The sequence below is a fragment of the Cygnus atratus genome, chromosome 1, assembly GCF_013377495.2.
Source record: "Cygnus atratus isolate AKBS03 ecotype Queensland, Australia chromosome 1, CAtr_DNAZoo_HiC_assembly, whole genome shotgun sequence".
Taxonomy (NCBI): domain Eukaryota; kingdom Metazoa; phylum Chordata; class Aves; order Anseriformes; family Anatidae; genus Cygnus; species Cygnus atratus.
In genome coordinates this window covers 77774118-77789747 of record NC_066362.1, presented here as the reverse complement: position 1 = coordinate 77789747, position 15630 = coordinate 77774118, and the positions used below count along the sequence as shown (strand labels likewise).

The 15630-nt window shown below is 42.0% G+C and overlaps 1 protein-coding gene across 4 annotated transcripts in view; it reads left to right on the top strand.

The window, feature by feature from the left end:
- Positions 1–15630, top strand: part of SOX5 (SRY-box transcription factor 5) — a 641693-nt gene that overhangs the window by 301250 nt on the left and 324813 nt on the right. For all 4 annotated transcript variants that reach the window (XM_050715320.1, XM_050715327.1, XM_050715319.1 and 1 more), the window contains one exon: positions 2859–3020. The gene's annotated coding sequence lies outside the window, so the exon portion shown is untranslated. The remainder of the gene's footprint in view (positions 1–2858; positions 3021–15630) is intronic.

Here is a 15630-nt window from a genome sequence, read left to right as displayed (position 1 = left end):
TGCTAGACTTTTTTGGAAAAAAATAATTCAGAAAATAATTCAAAATTAACTATGTTCTCATCTTATGTTTCTAACCAAAGTGGCATTTTGGTAAGGTGAATTAGAAGAACCCACATTATTTTTGGCTGGCTGGGTTGGGTTTTTTGGAGAGGCAAATGGCTTTGACATATCCATTTTCTGTGCTTGCCCCATCATGTTTAATCTTCTGACAAAGCTGCTTGCTTACAATAAGGTTTGGAGCACTATGCACTGAAAAAACATGGTCCTAATTGTTGCTTGGAGTTTGGCAGAATATTTATACGTTTTCTTTCATACAGCTGCTTAGGATGCTTTATAGAGTTAGGTAATACTGGAATAGATGTGAACAGGGTTCCCAGGTCTTAGCAAGATAAGAGAATGTTGCTTCTTATCTGTGATTTGAAAAGAGAGGAAGGGTCAGTGAGGTAGAGATATATGAAATCTATTGCATACTTGGTAGGAGCTGCAGAGGAGGAGTATTTCTCACAGGTGGCTTGTTTGAATGGAAGGGCAGAGAGAGAGGCAGCTTCTAAAGGAAGGCAGAGGACTGGGAAAAATGTTAGGTAAAATCAGATAAATTTGTTGGCTTATTTGCTTAAAGAAACAGGTTCACAGTTTTGAGATGGTTACTGAGAAGAAGAGAGCATATCAAGTTGTCTGAGGGCAGCTTTAAATGCTTGCCTGCTGTTGATACTTTGGAACTTACAAAAATTTGTGGTCCTTGCTGGTTTTGGAGAGAAGGAAAGAGAATGGGATGGGCTGTAAGACAGCATCAATTTTGGGAAGTTGTACAGAAATACAAGGTGGTCTGCTGGGCACCAAGCACAGCTTAGCTGGGCCTTGCCTTGTCTTCCCACATGCCTCAGAGACATGTCAGAGATGGGAAATGTACTGGAGGTGGTATGTGAAAGATTTTAGGCCACCTGTCCCCAGCCAAAAGTTAGCTGTATGGACATTTTTCTTCTTGGCAGCAGGAGCTATGAGGATGGGCAAGACCTGATTTCAAGACACAGAATGCAAATGCCAAACTTGGCAGTAGTGGCTGGCTGGCTCTGCAAGCACTGAAATAAATACTTCTCCTCTCCCTCCTAAGAAAACTTGTAGCTGACTTTCACGTCATGTAAATTGCAGGAGCTGCTGGCTACCTGGCTATGCTGGCATTCAGGTTGGGAGTGGAGCAGACACCCCTACAGCTGCTTGTCCCTGCCATTTTCTGGGGATGTCTTAAGTGCCTTTTTTGTGTCACAGTGGCAGCAGATGTATTTGGTCACCGCAGTGGGCTGCGTTGATCTTAACTACTTATTTTCTTGACACATCAGTGTTTGTATCACATCTATTCACATTCATTCACAGCAGTCTGATGCAGATAGGGAATATGAGTTGGATCAGCGAGAGGTATATGTCTTGAATGGAAAGGACTGATGGATCTCTCACAGGCCCGGGAGCTAGGGCTGTGAAATTAGGTCCTAAAATTCATGAGGTTGTGCCAGCTGTTGGAGAAAATCTTGTATTTGTTTTTTGAGTAATTAGAAAATGTTGAGAATGTGTGGCCAGTATTTTCCTCACTGGGCCGAAGGCTTCAAACTTACTTGCTTTACTAAGTAAAGTTGAAAATTTCCTATCTTAATGGTCTCGAGTAGCGCCAGGGGAGGTTTAGATTCGACATTAGGAAGAATTTCTTCATGGGGAGGGTGGTCAAGCACTGGAACAGGCTGCCCAAGAAAGTGGTGGAGTCCACATCCCTGCAGGCATTAAAGAAATGTGTGGATGTGGCACTAAGGGACATGGTTTAGTGATGCCAGTCGGTAGGTCAGTTGGTGGTTGGACTTGATGATCTTGAAGGTCTTTTGCAACCTCGGTGATTCTATGATTCTATATTCAGCTGACTGAAGAAGTTGAAGCTTGATGTAAAACAGTTTGGCAGGATGCCAGTGTACAGCCTGAGGGAAGTCCCTTTGGACTTTCTGGAAGTCCAGATTTGCTTGCCATAGAGTAATAGCATGAATGAACATGAACAACGGGCAGTCATTTTTCCAAAAAGTGCTGCAGAGTGTTTCCTAGTGAAGATTTTACAATGAAGTTAAGCACCATGAAGCCTTTAACTGTACTAAAGAGCTACTGTCACTGGTCTATATGCAGTGAATTACTTTTTTGCCTCAAAAAGTAATAACAACTTCAGCTTCAGAATTTGTTAAAAATCAGGAGGATTTTTGTGAGAGAGTGATGTCTCTTTGGGACAAAGAGATGAAGAACTGCTCAATTGAACTTGCAATCTTGTAATAGAAATAATGGACAAAGGACGAGATTGTCTTTCTACTTCTTACTGTGATGTAAGCACAGCCCTCTTTTACAGACTAGTAAGTGGGCTAAAGTTTTGGACTTGCACATTTAAAGCTTGGATCTTGCTTTTGCACAGAAGAGTGGAAGTGTATGCAACAGCTGCTAATGCACATAAAATCATTTGTTACTGAGTTCCTAATACTAACAGATTTCAAAACTCACACTTGCATTCTGGAGCTGATGGAACGGTTGAGGGATTTACATCTAGCAGAATTTGCCTTCCATGTAATTTGGATGTAATGACTTAGTGTAACACAGGCAAAAGGGTTTCTGAGTATGTGACTCCTTTTCCATAGCACAGTAGGCATTTCGTCTTAATTTTTGGTTACATGCAAAGAAATCAATATGTAAAGCAAAAGTGAACAGATACTGAAAAGAAAAACATCAGAGTTGTTGAATAGTCATTTAGTGGGCTGGCATTTAAAGCTGGCATATGTTTCTGAGTGCAAAAGGGCTTCAGAACTGGGGTGATTCACAAACTACTTCTTCCCTTTCAACAGCTAATTCAGAGGCAGCAGGTGTGTGAGCAACCCCCTGGAAAGAGGACCAAGTGTAGTTTGTGACAGATCTGAGTGGAGATGATCCCAAGCTGAAAGTCAAAAAAAGGATCTTCGTTTCAGTTCACCGAACGATCTGGAATTTTATTCCAGCACCTAACACAGGTAAGAGGCTTCTACAGAATGTGGATCTCCTTTTCCCCGGGCATTAGAATATGTGAATTCATCAGTAGTTTCAGGTTGTGAAACTAGCAACATAGTGCCACTTACTAGTACTGGCTTCCTGGTTCTTTTACTGGGCCTTCAGGTATCTCTGTTGGTAAAATCAAGTAATGGAGCCATGGTGCTTTTGTCAGCAATCCTACAGTAATATATGTATATGTAGAATATGTCTGGGACCAGAACCTAAGACTTTGAATTGACTCACCTTCCATCAGAAATCGACAAGCATGTCCAAGAGTAAAAGAGAACTGTATTGTAAATGTTCATTTCCATATAGGAGAAATTCCATTCCAGGAGAAATTTGACTTAAACAACAAGTCTAAATCAAGGTGGTAAATGTTGTTGGCTCTTGGACCCTTGCTGAAACTGGTTCCTGAAGAAAGTAAGTTTGGTTCTGAACTGTGTTGCTGTTACAAGAAAAACAAAGCAAAACAAACCAAAACTTTGAAACTGCAGCATGCTTATTGAAATGTTACAGTTAGACACTAGGGATCTGGCCGAGAGAGACTACCTGCACCATTCAGACTGGGCCAGCTGCAGACAGCTGTGTGGCAAAATGATTTTTCTGGGCTGATGGGCAGAACTATTTAGGAAGGAAATGAGGGCTATAATGAACTGCATGTCTAAGATTCCCACACTGAAGCTTCTTCCTTGCTCCTTTTCAATCTCTATAAGCTTTTATATTTACTTTTAGGCATGAGCTGCCAGGTTCCTGGTCAGATCTGGGCTTTCCTTATTTCTTTATAGAGGAAGAACTGTGGAGTCCATATAGAAAGCCCTGCCAAGCTCGTTACTTGAAAAGTTATGTTCAGTGGGAGCGGGGGACATGATCTGTGTGTATTTGCTGGAGGGACAATATATTTCAGATCATCGAAACTGAGGGCTCCTTTTCTCCATCATCATTTTGTTGGGGGTGAACAAGACAATATGTGATTCTATTCTCTGTGGCTTAATTTCAGTCACAGATAGGTCTTCAGGGCAGTAATATCCTTCCTCAGCTGACATACCCTCAGGACCTCTGTATTGAGGTGTGGGCAGTGCACTGAATGTGTGCAATGTGTCCTATCCTGCCTCCACTCCCCCCACCCAAGTGCTGTTCCTTTTAAGTGACTGCATGATGCTTAAGCACAGCAGTATATGGCTTCTGCTGTCAGAGAAGACCCCCCTCAAAACAAGGAGCTGCCTCTGCAGTCAGGGTGCTTCCTTGGGGCAGCAGCCACAAAAGCTGCTTTCTGACAGAGAGTGTCCTTATTCCATAATCATTAGCCCTAGTGAAGGCATTTTGTCAGATTTAAAAATAATAAAAAAAAAAAAAAAAAAGAAACTGGAAAGAAAAGAGAAAGAGAAAAGAAACAGCCAAAAAGGAGAAAAGATCAGGAATAGTTGGGATTATCTCTGTGCCATCTCTCAGGTCCAGTGACAACACAACTACAATGGGTAGCTTTCAGGACTGCATATGGTCTTCCTTCCGAGGGAGTTGATTAAGCGACTCCGGATGAAATTGAAATCCTGTGATTTGACCTTTGTCTGGCCTGGGAGGGCTGCAATTCGCATAACAATTTCCTTTTGTTCTTTGTTTGGAGTTATTAATCCAACATGAGCCTCGAATTAATCAGGGGTAGTGCGTTGTTACATTTCTAATTCACAGCTCCACTGCTTGTGTCTTTTTTAATTAAGGCCGAATGATAGCAGGCCTTAGCCCCTGATTGCAACACTTACTAACCACACATTGAGGGATGAAGAGGCTAAATAGGCAGAATGAGATTACTTCAAGGTTTCACTTAATTGTTTTCTTCCTTTAAGTAAAGCACATTGAATGAACGTTGTTAATGCCAGGCTGGGAGTTTTTCTTTTATACGTGTGTTATGTGCGTATGTGTATGTGTGCATGCTGGGGTAGGGGGGGGTTGTGACGGGTGAAGCGAGGACTCAGAGCTCTAACGGCTTAAGGGTTTGTAAAATTGAAGCCTTTGGTTATTGATTTAAACCATTCCTCCCACCTCCCCCGAGGGGCGGGGGGAGGGGGGGGCAACAGTAAAGGAAGAAGGCAGAGTAGAAGAGCATTAAACTTCAGTTCACTGCGTGGATTTGCTCGTATCCTGTTTGAACCCATTTGTTTATGTAGTTTTTCTTGCTGTTTCCTAGTGTTTCAAAGGTAGAAAATGCAGGAAAATTGAAGGCTATCAGAGATGCTAAAAAGAATTCCTGGGAGATGCAAAGCTCTTCAAAGCCAGTAAACAGTAATAATGATAATAAAATAAAGGCAAGTCAGTTGTGTCACACGCCAGATTTTGCTCATACTGAAGGATGTTTGAGTCATGTTTCAAAAGCTGTTTGCAAATTTTTATTGTTGGAGAAGTTCAGGGCCACAAAGGCGCAGGTGCTATTGCAGGGGAATAGTGTAGATGATCTCAGTTAGATTCATACTGTATAACTCAGCCTGTGCCAGCCACTCAGGATGCTGGAAAATAAAATGCAGTGAGTGCCCATCCTTGCAATGTTTATTTGCACAAATAATTCCCTTAAAAAAAAAAAAAAAAAGAGGTGGAGAGGAAGAAGCAGGGGGGGTGGCAGGGGAAGGGGCTGGATTTTCATTGTAGGATCAGACCCAGTGTTTTGTCTTTCTGTGTTGTAGTACATTGGATATGATTGTTATGGAGAAAGGTTAATATTTAAGGTCCCAGACCTCCAGTTGGTGAATATATAGAAATCCCATTGAATTCAAGTTGTGTCATGTGCCTGCAGTATCAGATAGAGCTCTGTAATTGTGGGAAACTAACTCTTTCTGAGTTGTTCCATCCATCCAGAGAGCTGGAGGGATGGCGGAAGTGTTTGCATGGAAGAGTTAATGTTTCTGTGTAGTATGGCAAACCAACGTTAATCATACCAGACTGCACAGATACAGAACTCTGTTCTGACTCTAGCATGGAATATACAGAGCAGCAACACTCTTCTTGCTTGTCTGAATCCTCAGTGCACTCTGCCTGATCCGTGCAGGATTATCTAAGAATGCAATGCTAAAGCCTCTATATAGATCAGGCAAAAGTTATGGCATAAGCTCCAGAGGAAAATACTGCAGGTAAAATGTGTTTTTTTGAGATGAGCCCGAAAAGAACAGGCTATACATTCAGAATTCCATAGAAATGTATATAATATCTGGAAACAAAAACAAACTAACACACAAATCTTTAGGTCTGGCTTGCAGTTGTTGCGGAGAAGCACCAATGACCAATGATTTCTTTCCATGCTCAGTCATGTCAACACAGGATTCACACTGAATTAGGTTCACAAGTTCAAAGCCATTTTCTTGACTTTACTACTCTTTTCTTAGGTACTGCCCAATCTTCCGGTAGGTTGCCAGCTCCTGTGCGGGGGGAGGTCAGTGGCATAAGAAGATGCACTATGTTTCTTGGAATAGGGCTTCCTTACTCGCAATTCAAGTACATTTCACATAGTTTTGGTTTTCAGAACCAGTTCTGATGCTATTACAATGAAAAACATCTAATTCTGCAAGTACTGCTATTGAATCAGACTTTGCATGGCGAGAATACTATTAAGTATGAGTAAGCACATCTGAATCTGACCAATAATCACTTATTTTTGTTTATTTCCATGTAAAGACTGAATGCTTCCAATTTGTCCTACTTGTTCTCTTTTTTTTCCTAGAAACCTCTGCAGACCAGAGCAGGTTTGTTTAGCAGACTCAATTCCCCAACTGAAGTCTACTTTGAGGGCTGTTCTGTGTCTTAAATCTGCATGCTTTTTTTGTTTGTTTGTTTTTTATTTATTATTGTTTGGAGGTTCATTGTTGTTGATTTAAAGCTGTCACATTACACGTCCAAAGGCTCTCAGGATGAATGGGTACCCCCACATGTTTCTTGTGTTTTTCAAATAACGTCTTAAAAGCCAGTGTCTGTTTGAAAGCAGTTTCCAAAGTTTCAGAGAACTCCAGACATTTCTTGCCCATTTTTATTTTTCATTTTAATCATGCCTGCAAGATCCACAGATCTTTAATATGCTGCACCTTTTCCTTTTCTTTCTATTCTCCTTTTATACTATTCATTTAACACTAATGCATAGGTCTGTCTTTTCCCCTGATTAAATTAACTCTACCTGGTCTTGAGCTTTTGTGTCTTCTGATTCTGCATCAGCAAACTGTAAATTTTTCACTAGCAAGTTATGTGGAAACGGCGTTCACCACTATCCAAGCTTTCATCACTTTGGTTCCAGAATGCTTGGTCAGTCCTTCCCTCATTCCTCTTCTGCAAGCAAGCATCACCCTGGTCCTTTTTGGAATCTGTTTTATTGTCAGTTTAGGAATCTCTTTCTTCCTGGCATGGGGAGTTTTCACTTGCAATTACTCTTTCCATACTTTTTTAGCGACTGAACCTCAAGGCAGGACCCATTGTAATAAAGCCTCTGTCACAATGACTCCAGGTTTGAGACCACCTGAGGAACATAAGATATGTTCATGGGACTCTATTCAATGTTTTCCGGGTTCCTCTGGGATCCGGTAGTTGTAGTTACTAAGCCACTCTACATCATATTTGAAAAATCATCACAGGCAGGCAAAATCTCCAGTGACTAGAGAAAAGGGAATATCATACTCATTTTAAAAAGGATCCCAGGACCTACCAACCAATCTGCATCATCTCAGTGCCTTGTATGATCATAAAACAGATCCTCTCAGAAGTTCTGTTGTAAAATATGGAAGATGGGGATGTGATTTGAGGCAGCCAATGTGGCTTTACTAAGGGCAAATTGTTCTTGGCTGGTCTGGTGGCCTTGTATGACAGAGTGAATGCATCAGTGAATGAGGGAAAACGAACTGATGTCATCTACCTGGTCTTTGTAAAGCCTTTGATATGGTCCCCCATAACACTCTTGCCTCTTAATTGGAGACATATGGTTTTGATAGATGAACATCTATCATATAGTTTTTGATAGATGGATATGGAACTGGGTGGATAGTTGCATCCAAAGCTAGCCAACAGCTCAGTGTCTAAATGGAAACCATGAATTTTCCCTCAAGGGTCCTTGCTGTGACCACTACTGTTTAGTAACTTCATTAATGACATGGATTGTGGCATTGAGTGCACCCTCAGCAAGTTTGTAGATGACACCAAGCTGTGTGATGTAGTTGATATAGTACAGGGAAGGGATGACATCCAGTGGGATCTTGACAAGCTTGAGCAGTGGGCCCGTGTGAACCTCATAAAGTTCAACAACGTCCTGCACCTGAGTAAGGGTAATTCCCAGTACCAATACAGATTGGGTGATGAACTGATTGAGAGCTGCCCTGCAACTAAAGGACTTGGGGATGGTGGTGGATGAAAAATTGGATAGGAGCTAGCAATGTGCACTTTGCAGCCCAGAAAACCAGTTGTATCCTGAGCTGTATAAAACGAAGTGTGGCCGTCAGGTTGAGGCAGGTGATTCTCCCACTTTGCTCTGCTCTCATTAAGCTGCACCTGGAGCACGGCATCTGGTTCTGGGGTCCCCAGCACAAGAAAGACATGGAGCTGTTAGAGCAGGTCCAGAGGAGGCCCATGAAAATGATCAGAGGGCTGAAGCACCTCTTCTGTGAAGAAAGGCAGAGAGAGAGATGTGGGATTGTTTAACCTAGAGAAGAGAAGACTCTGTGGAGACCTTATTGTGGCCTTTCAATATATAAAGGGGACTTAAAAGCAAGATGGAGAAATAATTTTCACCAAGGCCTGCAGTGACAGAACAAGGGACAATCTTTTCCAATTGAAAGAGGTTATATTTAGGTTGGCTGTGAGAAAGAAATTGTTCACATTGAGGGTGATGAGATGCTGGAACAGGTTACCCAGAGAAGTTGTAGATGCCCCATCATTGGAAGTGTTCAAAGTCAGGTTGGCTGGTGCTCTTGGCAACCTGGCCTAGTGAAAGATAACCCTGTCCATGGCAGAGGGGTTGGAACTAGATTATATTTAAGATCCATTCCACCCCAAACCATTCTGTGATTGATTCTATGATAGCAGTGTTAAAATGCTTCCTTGTGTGGTTAACCCTATTTGTAAACTGTTGTGCAGGACCTCGCTATACAGCTAGAATTAGTTATTCTGTGAACAGTTTTCAGAACTTGGTTCAGTAGTTTGCCCTCTCTATTATATGGCATTTCTCATTCCTTTTAACTGCTCTGTGAGAGAAGTTAGGCTTCTTGACATACTCATGGACCAAAGGACTGGGGTGAAATCACAAAGCATATGATAATGCTTTTTTTGTCCTTGCCTGAAGTGGCTTTGGTCTGCAGTAGTTTAAAGGACGAACACTGCTTCTTAAATATGTACAGTTGAAACAGCCAACCGTGACTAGTCCACAAATAACTAAGGAATGACTTCCATTGCTGTTGCTGCTGTTATTCCTGACAGTTTTAGGCAATCTGTTGCTATTTACAAAACATTTCTGTTGGGATCAAAACTGTCAATGGACACTCCTCTCCTCTCCTCTCCTCTCCTCTCCTCTCCTCTCCTCTCCTCTCCTCTCCTCTCCTCTCCTCTCCTCTCCTCTCCTCTCCTCTCCTCTCCTCTCCTCTCCTCTCCTCTCCCCTCCCCTCCCCTCCCCTCCCCTCCCCTCCCTTCCCCTCCCCTCCCCTCCCCTCCCCTGCCCTCCCTTCCCCTCCCCTGCCCTCCCTCCGCTCCCCTCCGCTCCCCTCTCCTCGCCTCTCCATCCAGCTCCTGATTGCCCAGGGATGTGCTCCACGCATCCACAAGCTGCCCTTGTGCAGCCCAATGTCAAATTCCAGCCACGGCACGCCAGCCGTGCTACCCCTCCACAATGTGTGGAGGTGCTGACGCTCCCTCTCACACACGCAGCCGGTGCCAGGTTGGCCCTGGCCTGCTGTGGTTGTCTCCTCTCCTCTTTTGGACATAAGGTAGAGATTACTCTTAATGGTTCTTTGAGTTCCTTGGTGCTCCTCCCTCCACGCTGTCTCCCCGCAATCCCCCTTCCCGTGCCCTCCCTCTCCCCCCGTGAATAGGAGCCTTTGATGTCGCACAAGAGAAGACTGTTGGCTAACAGTCTGGAGGCTGCTGCGCTTGAGCTAACCACCACATGAAAACAAATGCGATCCATCATATTTCATTAACTAGCTGCCCCCTGTTCGGGTGCCCTTTTTTGATGTCAGAGCGCATCCTGACAGAAATCAGGAAGATATGTGTGATTAAGACCAGTAATAATACATACTGCATTGTATTGTAAATTACCTTTCTGGGCCCCGGTACTTTATCAGCCCCACTGGCCTTGGCTTGGGTACATTTTTGACTACTCTGTATATACAGTGTATTAGCGCAATGGAGATCATTATGTGGCCTGTATTTGAGTCATTTTTATTTAAGATGCCAAACAATAAGCTGTTGATTGGGGGAACAAGAGGCGAACAATAATGTTCTGTGTCACATAATACACCACCATTTTCCAGCTTTGCTTTAGAAGGGCCCTCTTTATTGTTTTTGTATAAAAATGGTTCTTAGGAGGAGGAATATTTTGCTGAGGTATGTCATTATTTTGCAAATTTCTATTATCTCATCATGTTGTCTTCATTGTAAATTGCAGCTAATTAGGAACCTAGTTAGAGCCCCAGCTTTGAGGCTGGCTTTTTTGTGAAAAGAGCCCACCGATTACCGCACTACAAGAGAGGAAGGGAGAGAAAAAGGAGATTAATCTGGTTACCTAGGCGACACTCGCTTCCATCTGCGAGGAACAATACATTTTTGTTTCCTTGGCTCAGTTCAGATCTGTTTTGTTTAGGGGGAGAAAAGAGAGAGAGAGAGGGAGAGGGAGAGAAGGGAGAGAGGGAGAGGGAGAGGACGCAGCCCCACAACAATGCTGGACTCTGTCTGGCCCCAGCTTACCGGCTGCGGCTCCTTGGCAAGTTCGGGGTCTCAGGGGAGTGGGAAGATGAAAGAGATAAGCTCCAAAGTTGTCAAAGGTCGTAACCTTGCCACACAAAGCCAGCAGTTTTACTTCTAAATCCCCTTCTCCCGAAAAGCACTTAATGAAATAATATACTGTGCTTCTCAACACCCCGTAGTCTTTATTAAGCAGCAAGGCCCCCGAGATTGCGAATTTAAGAGTCGTTTAAAACTTCTGACTAAACAGCGGTGACTTGGAGCGTCTACACTGGATGTGCTGTTTTTTTCCTGAGCAGGCGAGACAACTTTTCTTCCACCATCTCTTGTTAGTGGTATTGTGGCTTCCCTGACATGTTTTATAACTGCGTTCACACAGAAGGCAGAGGTCTGCAAAGGCAGGGCAGCCTGATTTTTTTTTTTTATTTCTTTTTGGTTACCTTCACAAGGTCACAGTTTAACAGACGAGGCGACCTGTATCTTTCCTGTTGTGTATCCAACTGTTAAACCTTTGCATGGCTTTTGCACAGGATAGACAATGTAGCTGCATTACTTGCTTCTTATTATGTAGTAGCTTGCCAGGAGAAGGACAGAGGTAATAACCAGAGCTGATAGAGCCTGGCTAAAAGCTCAGAAATACTCACGAGCTCTTGAACTGAATTGGCTAAATCCACAGCCTTTTGATAAGCATAATGCTTTCTCCAGGTGTTATGTCATCACATATAATGTTTTGCTATCTGGTAGCGTTATGGATGATGACATAAAGTCACAAAAATATTGAAGTTACCAATTTTAGCTTATCTGAGCTTTCCAAACCTGGACTGTGATGATCAAATCAGAACAAGTTATCAGGTTAACAACCCTAAACCTACTAGTCTACATTGTTCTGAAGTACTGTTCTTGTATTTTCTTCGTCTGAAGAAGCTTCTAAGAGCTCCTTCACTGATGGTGCGTTGCTCCTTCTGACTGGAAATGACAGTCACCGTGTTTAAAAATTAGAAATATTCAGGTGGAAGGAATGAATGACATGTGGAGGGTGTGAGGAGTCTTGGAATTGAAGCCATTTGATTTTCCAGCTCTGCCATGTGCTTTCTGTGGGATCCTAGCCGATTCATTTGGCCTATTTCTGCCTCAGATCTTGACCTGTAAAGTGGGCAAAGATATATTTTTCTACCATGGAGGATAGCATGAGGCTTAATGAATTAAGAATTTAAAGAGAGTTTAAGATCCTTGGATGCAGGGTCCTGTATCAATGCAGAAAATTTAATCCTTACCTATTCTGTTTCAATAAATGGTTTGTTGGGTACCCGTGAACAGTTCTTCTGAGAAGAACTCTGAAGCGAAAAATTAAATCAAATCATACTTGACTTTGTTAATCGAAGAGACTTGCTGAGATGTTTTGCAGACATTTGGATGGAGCAGTTGTCACCTCACAGACAATTAGCCCAGGTTTAGCTATCGTTTCACAAACTTTGTAGAGAATGCCCTCAGTAGCTTTGCGACATGTTAAGATGAGGTGGGGGAGGAAAGATGGTTATATGTAAACTGCCTGCAAAAAAGAGAAGGGAAACTACTCTTCAGTACAAAATTACTACTGCTGAGGGAAATGAAGTAGCACGTAGAGACTGTTAGCAGTATAAAAAATAAATTATATTTCACAAGTTTATATAAATAATATTTTTTATATTTTAGTAGCAATATTCATTCTGAAGGAATCATTAAAAGCTGTCCAGAATTAGAGGAAAACAGTTCTTCACCCATTATTAGTGTGTGACTCCACATAGCAAGTTAGAGAGATCTGTTAACTTTGAACTACATTATAATGTGGAGGGAATCTAGTGTTACCCTTCCTATTCTTAGAGAAGGGGGGGGACATGCATTTTATAGCTTTTGGTAGCCTAGACTATTTTTACATCTTGTGGATAAGGTAGACTGTGATTCAGTGTGGACAGAGACCATTACTTGTTAATCAGACATCATAAAGTGAAAAAAATGAAGACAAGTTACTCCTACTGGGAAGTGCTACACATGCATTTAGTCAAACAGCATTAGCTAGGAACTATCAAGGAAAAGAAAAAATAAAGAAGGTGCAATGTCACTTTAAGAGACTGCTAGGGAGAAACAAAGATACACTTCATTCTGATAAGGTTTCAGTTGCACTAGAAAGATCAGGAATCAAAAATCAAAAATAAAGGTTTTTAGGAAAGATTTCCAGGGCAGACCATGTATGAAAAGCTTTGCTGAGTCCTGAAGCCACAAAGATGGAAAGATTGTCCTGGGGAATCCTTAAAGTTCCCAGCAACATCTGGGTCTGCTTCAGCCCCAACATAAAAAATAAAGCATTTATGGGGAATTCTATGCCACTGTCATAATGACAAGGAATTCTGTTTCTGTGTAGAGTAAGGGCTTAGATCTGTTTCATTTTCTTGAAATGGGGGACATCTGTTATTCTGAGGAAAGGAATTGCTGAAGACTGTTTCCTCTCATGCCCTGGCACCGTTAGTAAAGTCTGCATTATTATAAACTTGTCTAGATAGACCCAGTTTGCAGTTGAGACTTCTTAGTACCCCAACCAGCTGGTGTTTTTGAGATGGTGAACGTGAGATACTCTGCGCTGCAGCCTGCAATCTCACAAGCTGTGGCACCAGGAGAGTCCTCTCAAAAAAAGAAAACATGCTGCCACCTAACATAGACCTGGGGCATGGGGCAGGGACAGTTTTACAGAAACAAGTGTCATAGACATTACTCCTGGAGACTGGTGCTTCCCAGGAAGGTCTTCTGTTTATTGCTACTTGATATAACGTCTGCTTGGATCTGTCAAATCTAAGAAAACAAAACTCAGAGGGGAGTATTGCTGCAGCCTCATGCAACTTTGGTGTTGAATCTTGGAGCAACCCAGAGTGTTGTCTTGAGCTGTTACTCTGAAGGTTTCTCAGAGGTTTTCTGTTCAGGCCAGTTCCTTATCATAGCCAGTTTAAGAAGTTTAGCTCTTAAATTCCATATATTTTGAAACTTTTTTTTTCCTGTGTTGTGTAATGGCTTCCCCGTGTTTCCAGTCCATTACTGTCAGTTCTTTTTGGGAATGTCAGATTGCATAAAAGTTGATGTAAACATTCAACAGAGCTTGAAGCAGCCCCTGAATGAATTCTGTCTTGGCAAGCCTATTCCCTTACCAAAACAATTTCTGAATGGTCATTGCAAGGACCAAGATCTGTGTTATTTCTGTGTTATTCTATAGTAAAGAATTGGTAATTATTTTTTGTATAGGAATTTGAGAAGATACAAAGGACTCAGAGGAACAGGACACAATAGTTTATGTTTCTTGGTCTAGCACTTCTTCAGACAAATTTACCTTCTCTTTGAAGTTAATGAGAAATTTCCCTGGGAGAATACGATGTGTTGCAAATGTGTGATCAGTCTGACACTTGAGCAACCCCACAACTAGACACATGCAATGGACACTTGCTTTCAAAATTTAGGATCTCTGGAAAGTATCTCTGAAATTCATCTGGTCCAAACCTTTACTCAAAGCTCGGAAAACTCTGAAACTAGTTCAGATTTTTCAGGATCTTATGCTGGGTCAATGCTGTATCACATTTACTGTCAAGAATTCTTTTCCATATATCCGATTGCAATTTCCTTTGTGATTAGTTCTGCTTAACGATATAGGCTGATTCTGAAAAGGTTTCAGCACACCATGGCTATATCCCCCAAGATGGCAAAATTATTGGTGCGTTATGGCTATCGGAGAGTGTGGTGCTAATGAGTAACCTTCTCTCTGTGTTTCCCTCTGTGTGTCTCTCACCAATGCAACTATTGCTTCTCTGACAACAGGGAAGAAAAGAGGAGAGGAGGAAAAGAGGGAGAGAGAATCCTATTGCTTAGGTAGCAAATACAGTATGAGATCAATGTGCTAAATACACAAGCTTATCCCTTTCTAGGCCACACCACATCAGTGGCTTGACTGGGGGTAACTGAAAAGGGGATGAAGGAAACAATTGCTAATGCCTTTCACTTCTTCCTTACTTCATTTTTATCCATAGTTATCCAGTGACAAAATGAGAGGACTTCTTTTGTATGTCATTTACATCTGTGAACAGAGAGCTATGTTTAGATTCTCGTGACTGAATAAATTTCCTGCAGATAAGAGCTTTCTTTAAGACAAGCCCTATCATGTGGGCACTCTGTAAGACTGTTTCTCCATTTTCCATCAACCCCTTTGTACTCTTCAAAAGTGGAAAAAACCAGTAGAAGCAGATATTGAGGAAATATCTTTGGGGTAAACGGTTTCCCAGGTTAATATGGAACCAGCAGAATAAGTGTTCTTTCCTCTGCAAATGGCATTGTTCTTGATTAGCCCTTGAGAGAAGCTGACAGATACACCCTCTCTTTCTGCATGAAACATACGTTAGAGGCCTTTGAAGAGGACTTCAATACAGTGCACAGAGATTTTGTTATCTAGTAGATACCTCATGGTGCTCTGTTAAAGTCCTGTCCCACAGTGGTTCTCCTTGAGCAGGTTTATGGAGCCATCCTTTAGTTGCAAATCATATTTTTTGTCTTAGGTTATTGAACCTGCTAAAGTTCATGTACAGTGAATAATTCAGTTAGCAGGAAAAAAAATCATATTTCTGTTCATTGTTGTTTGTTGCATACACTTTTTTAGAGATGTTAATCTCC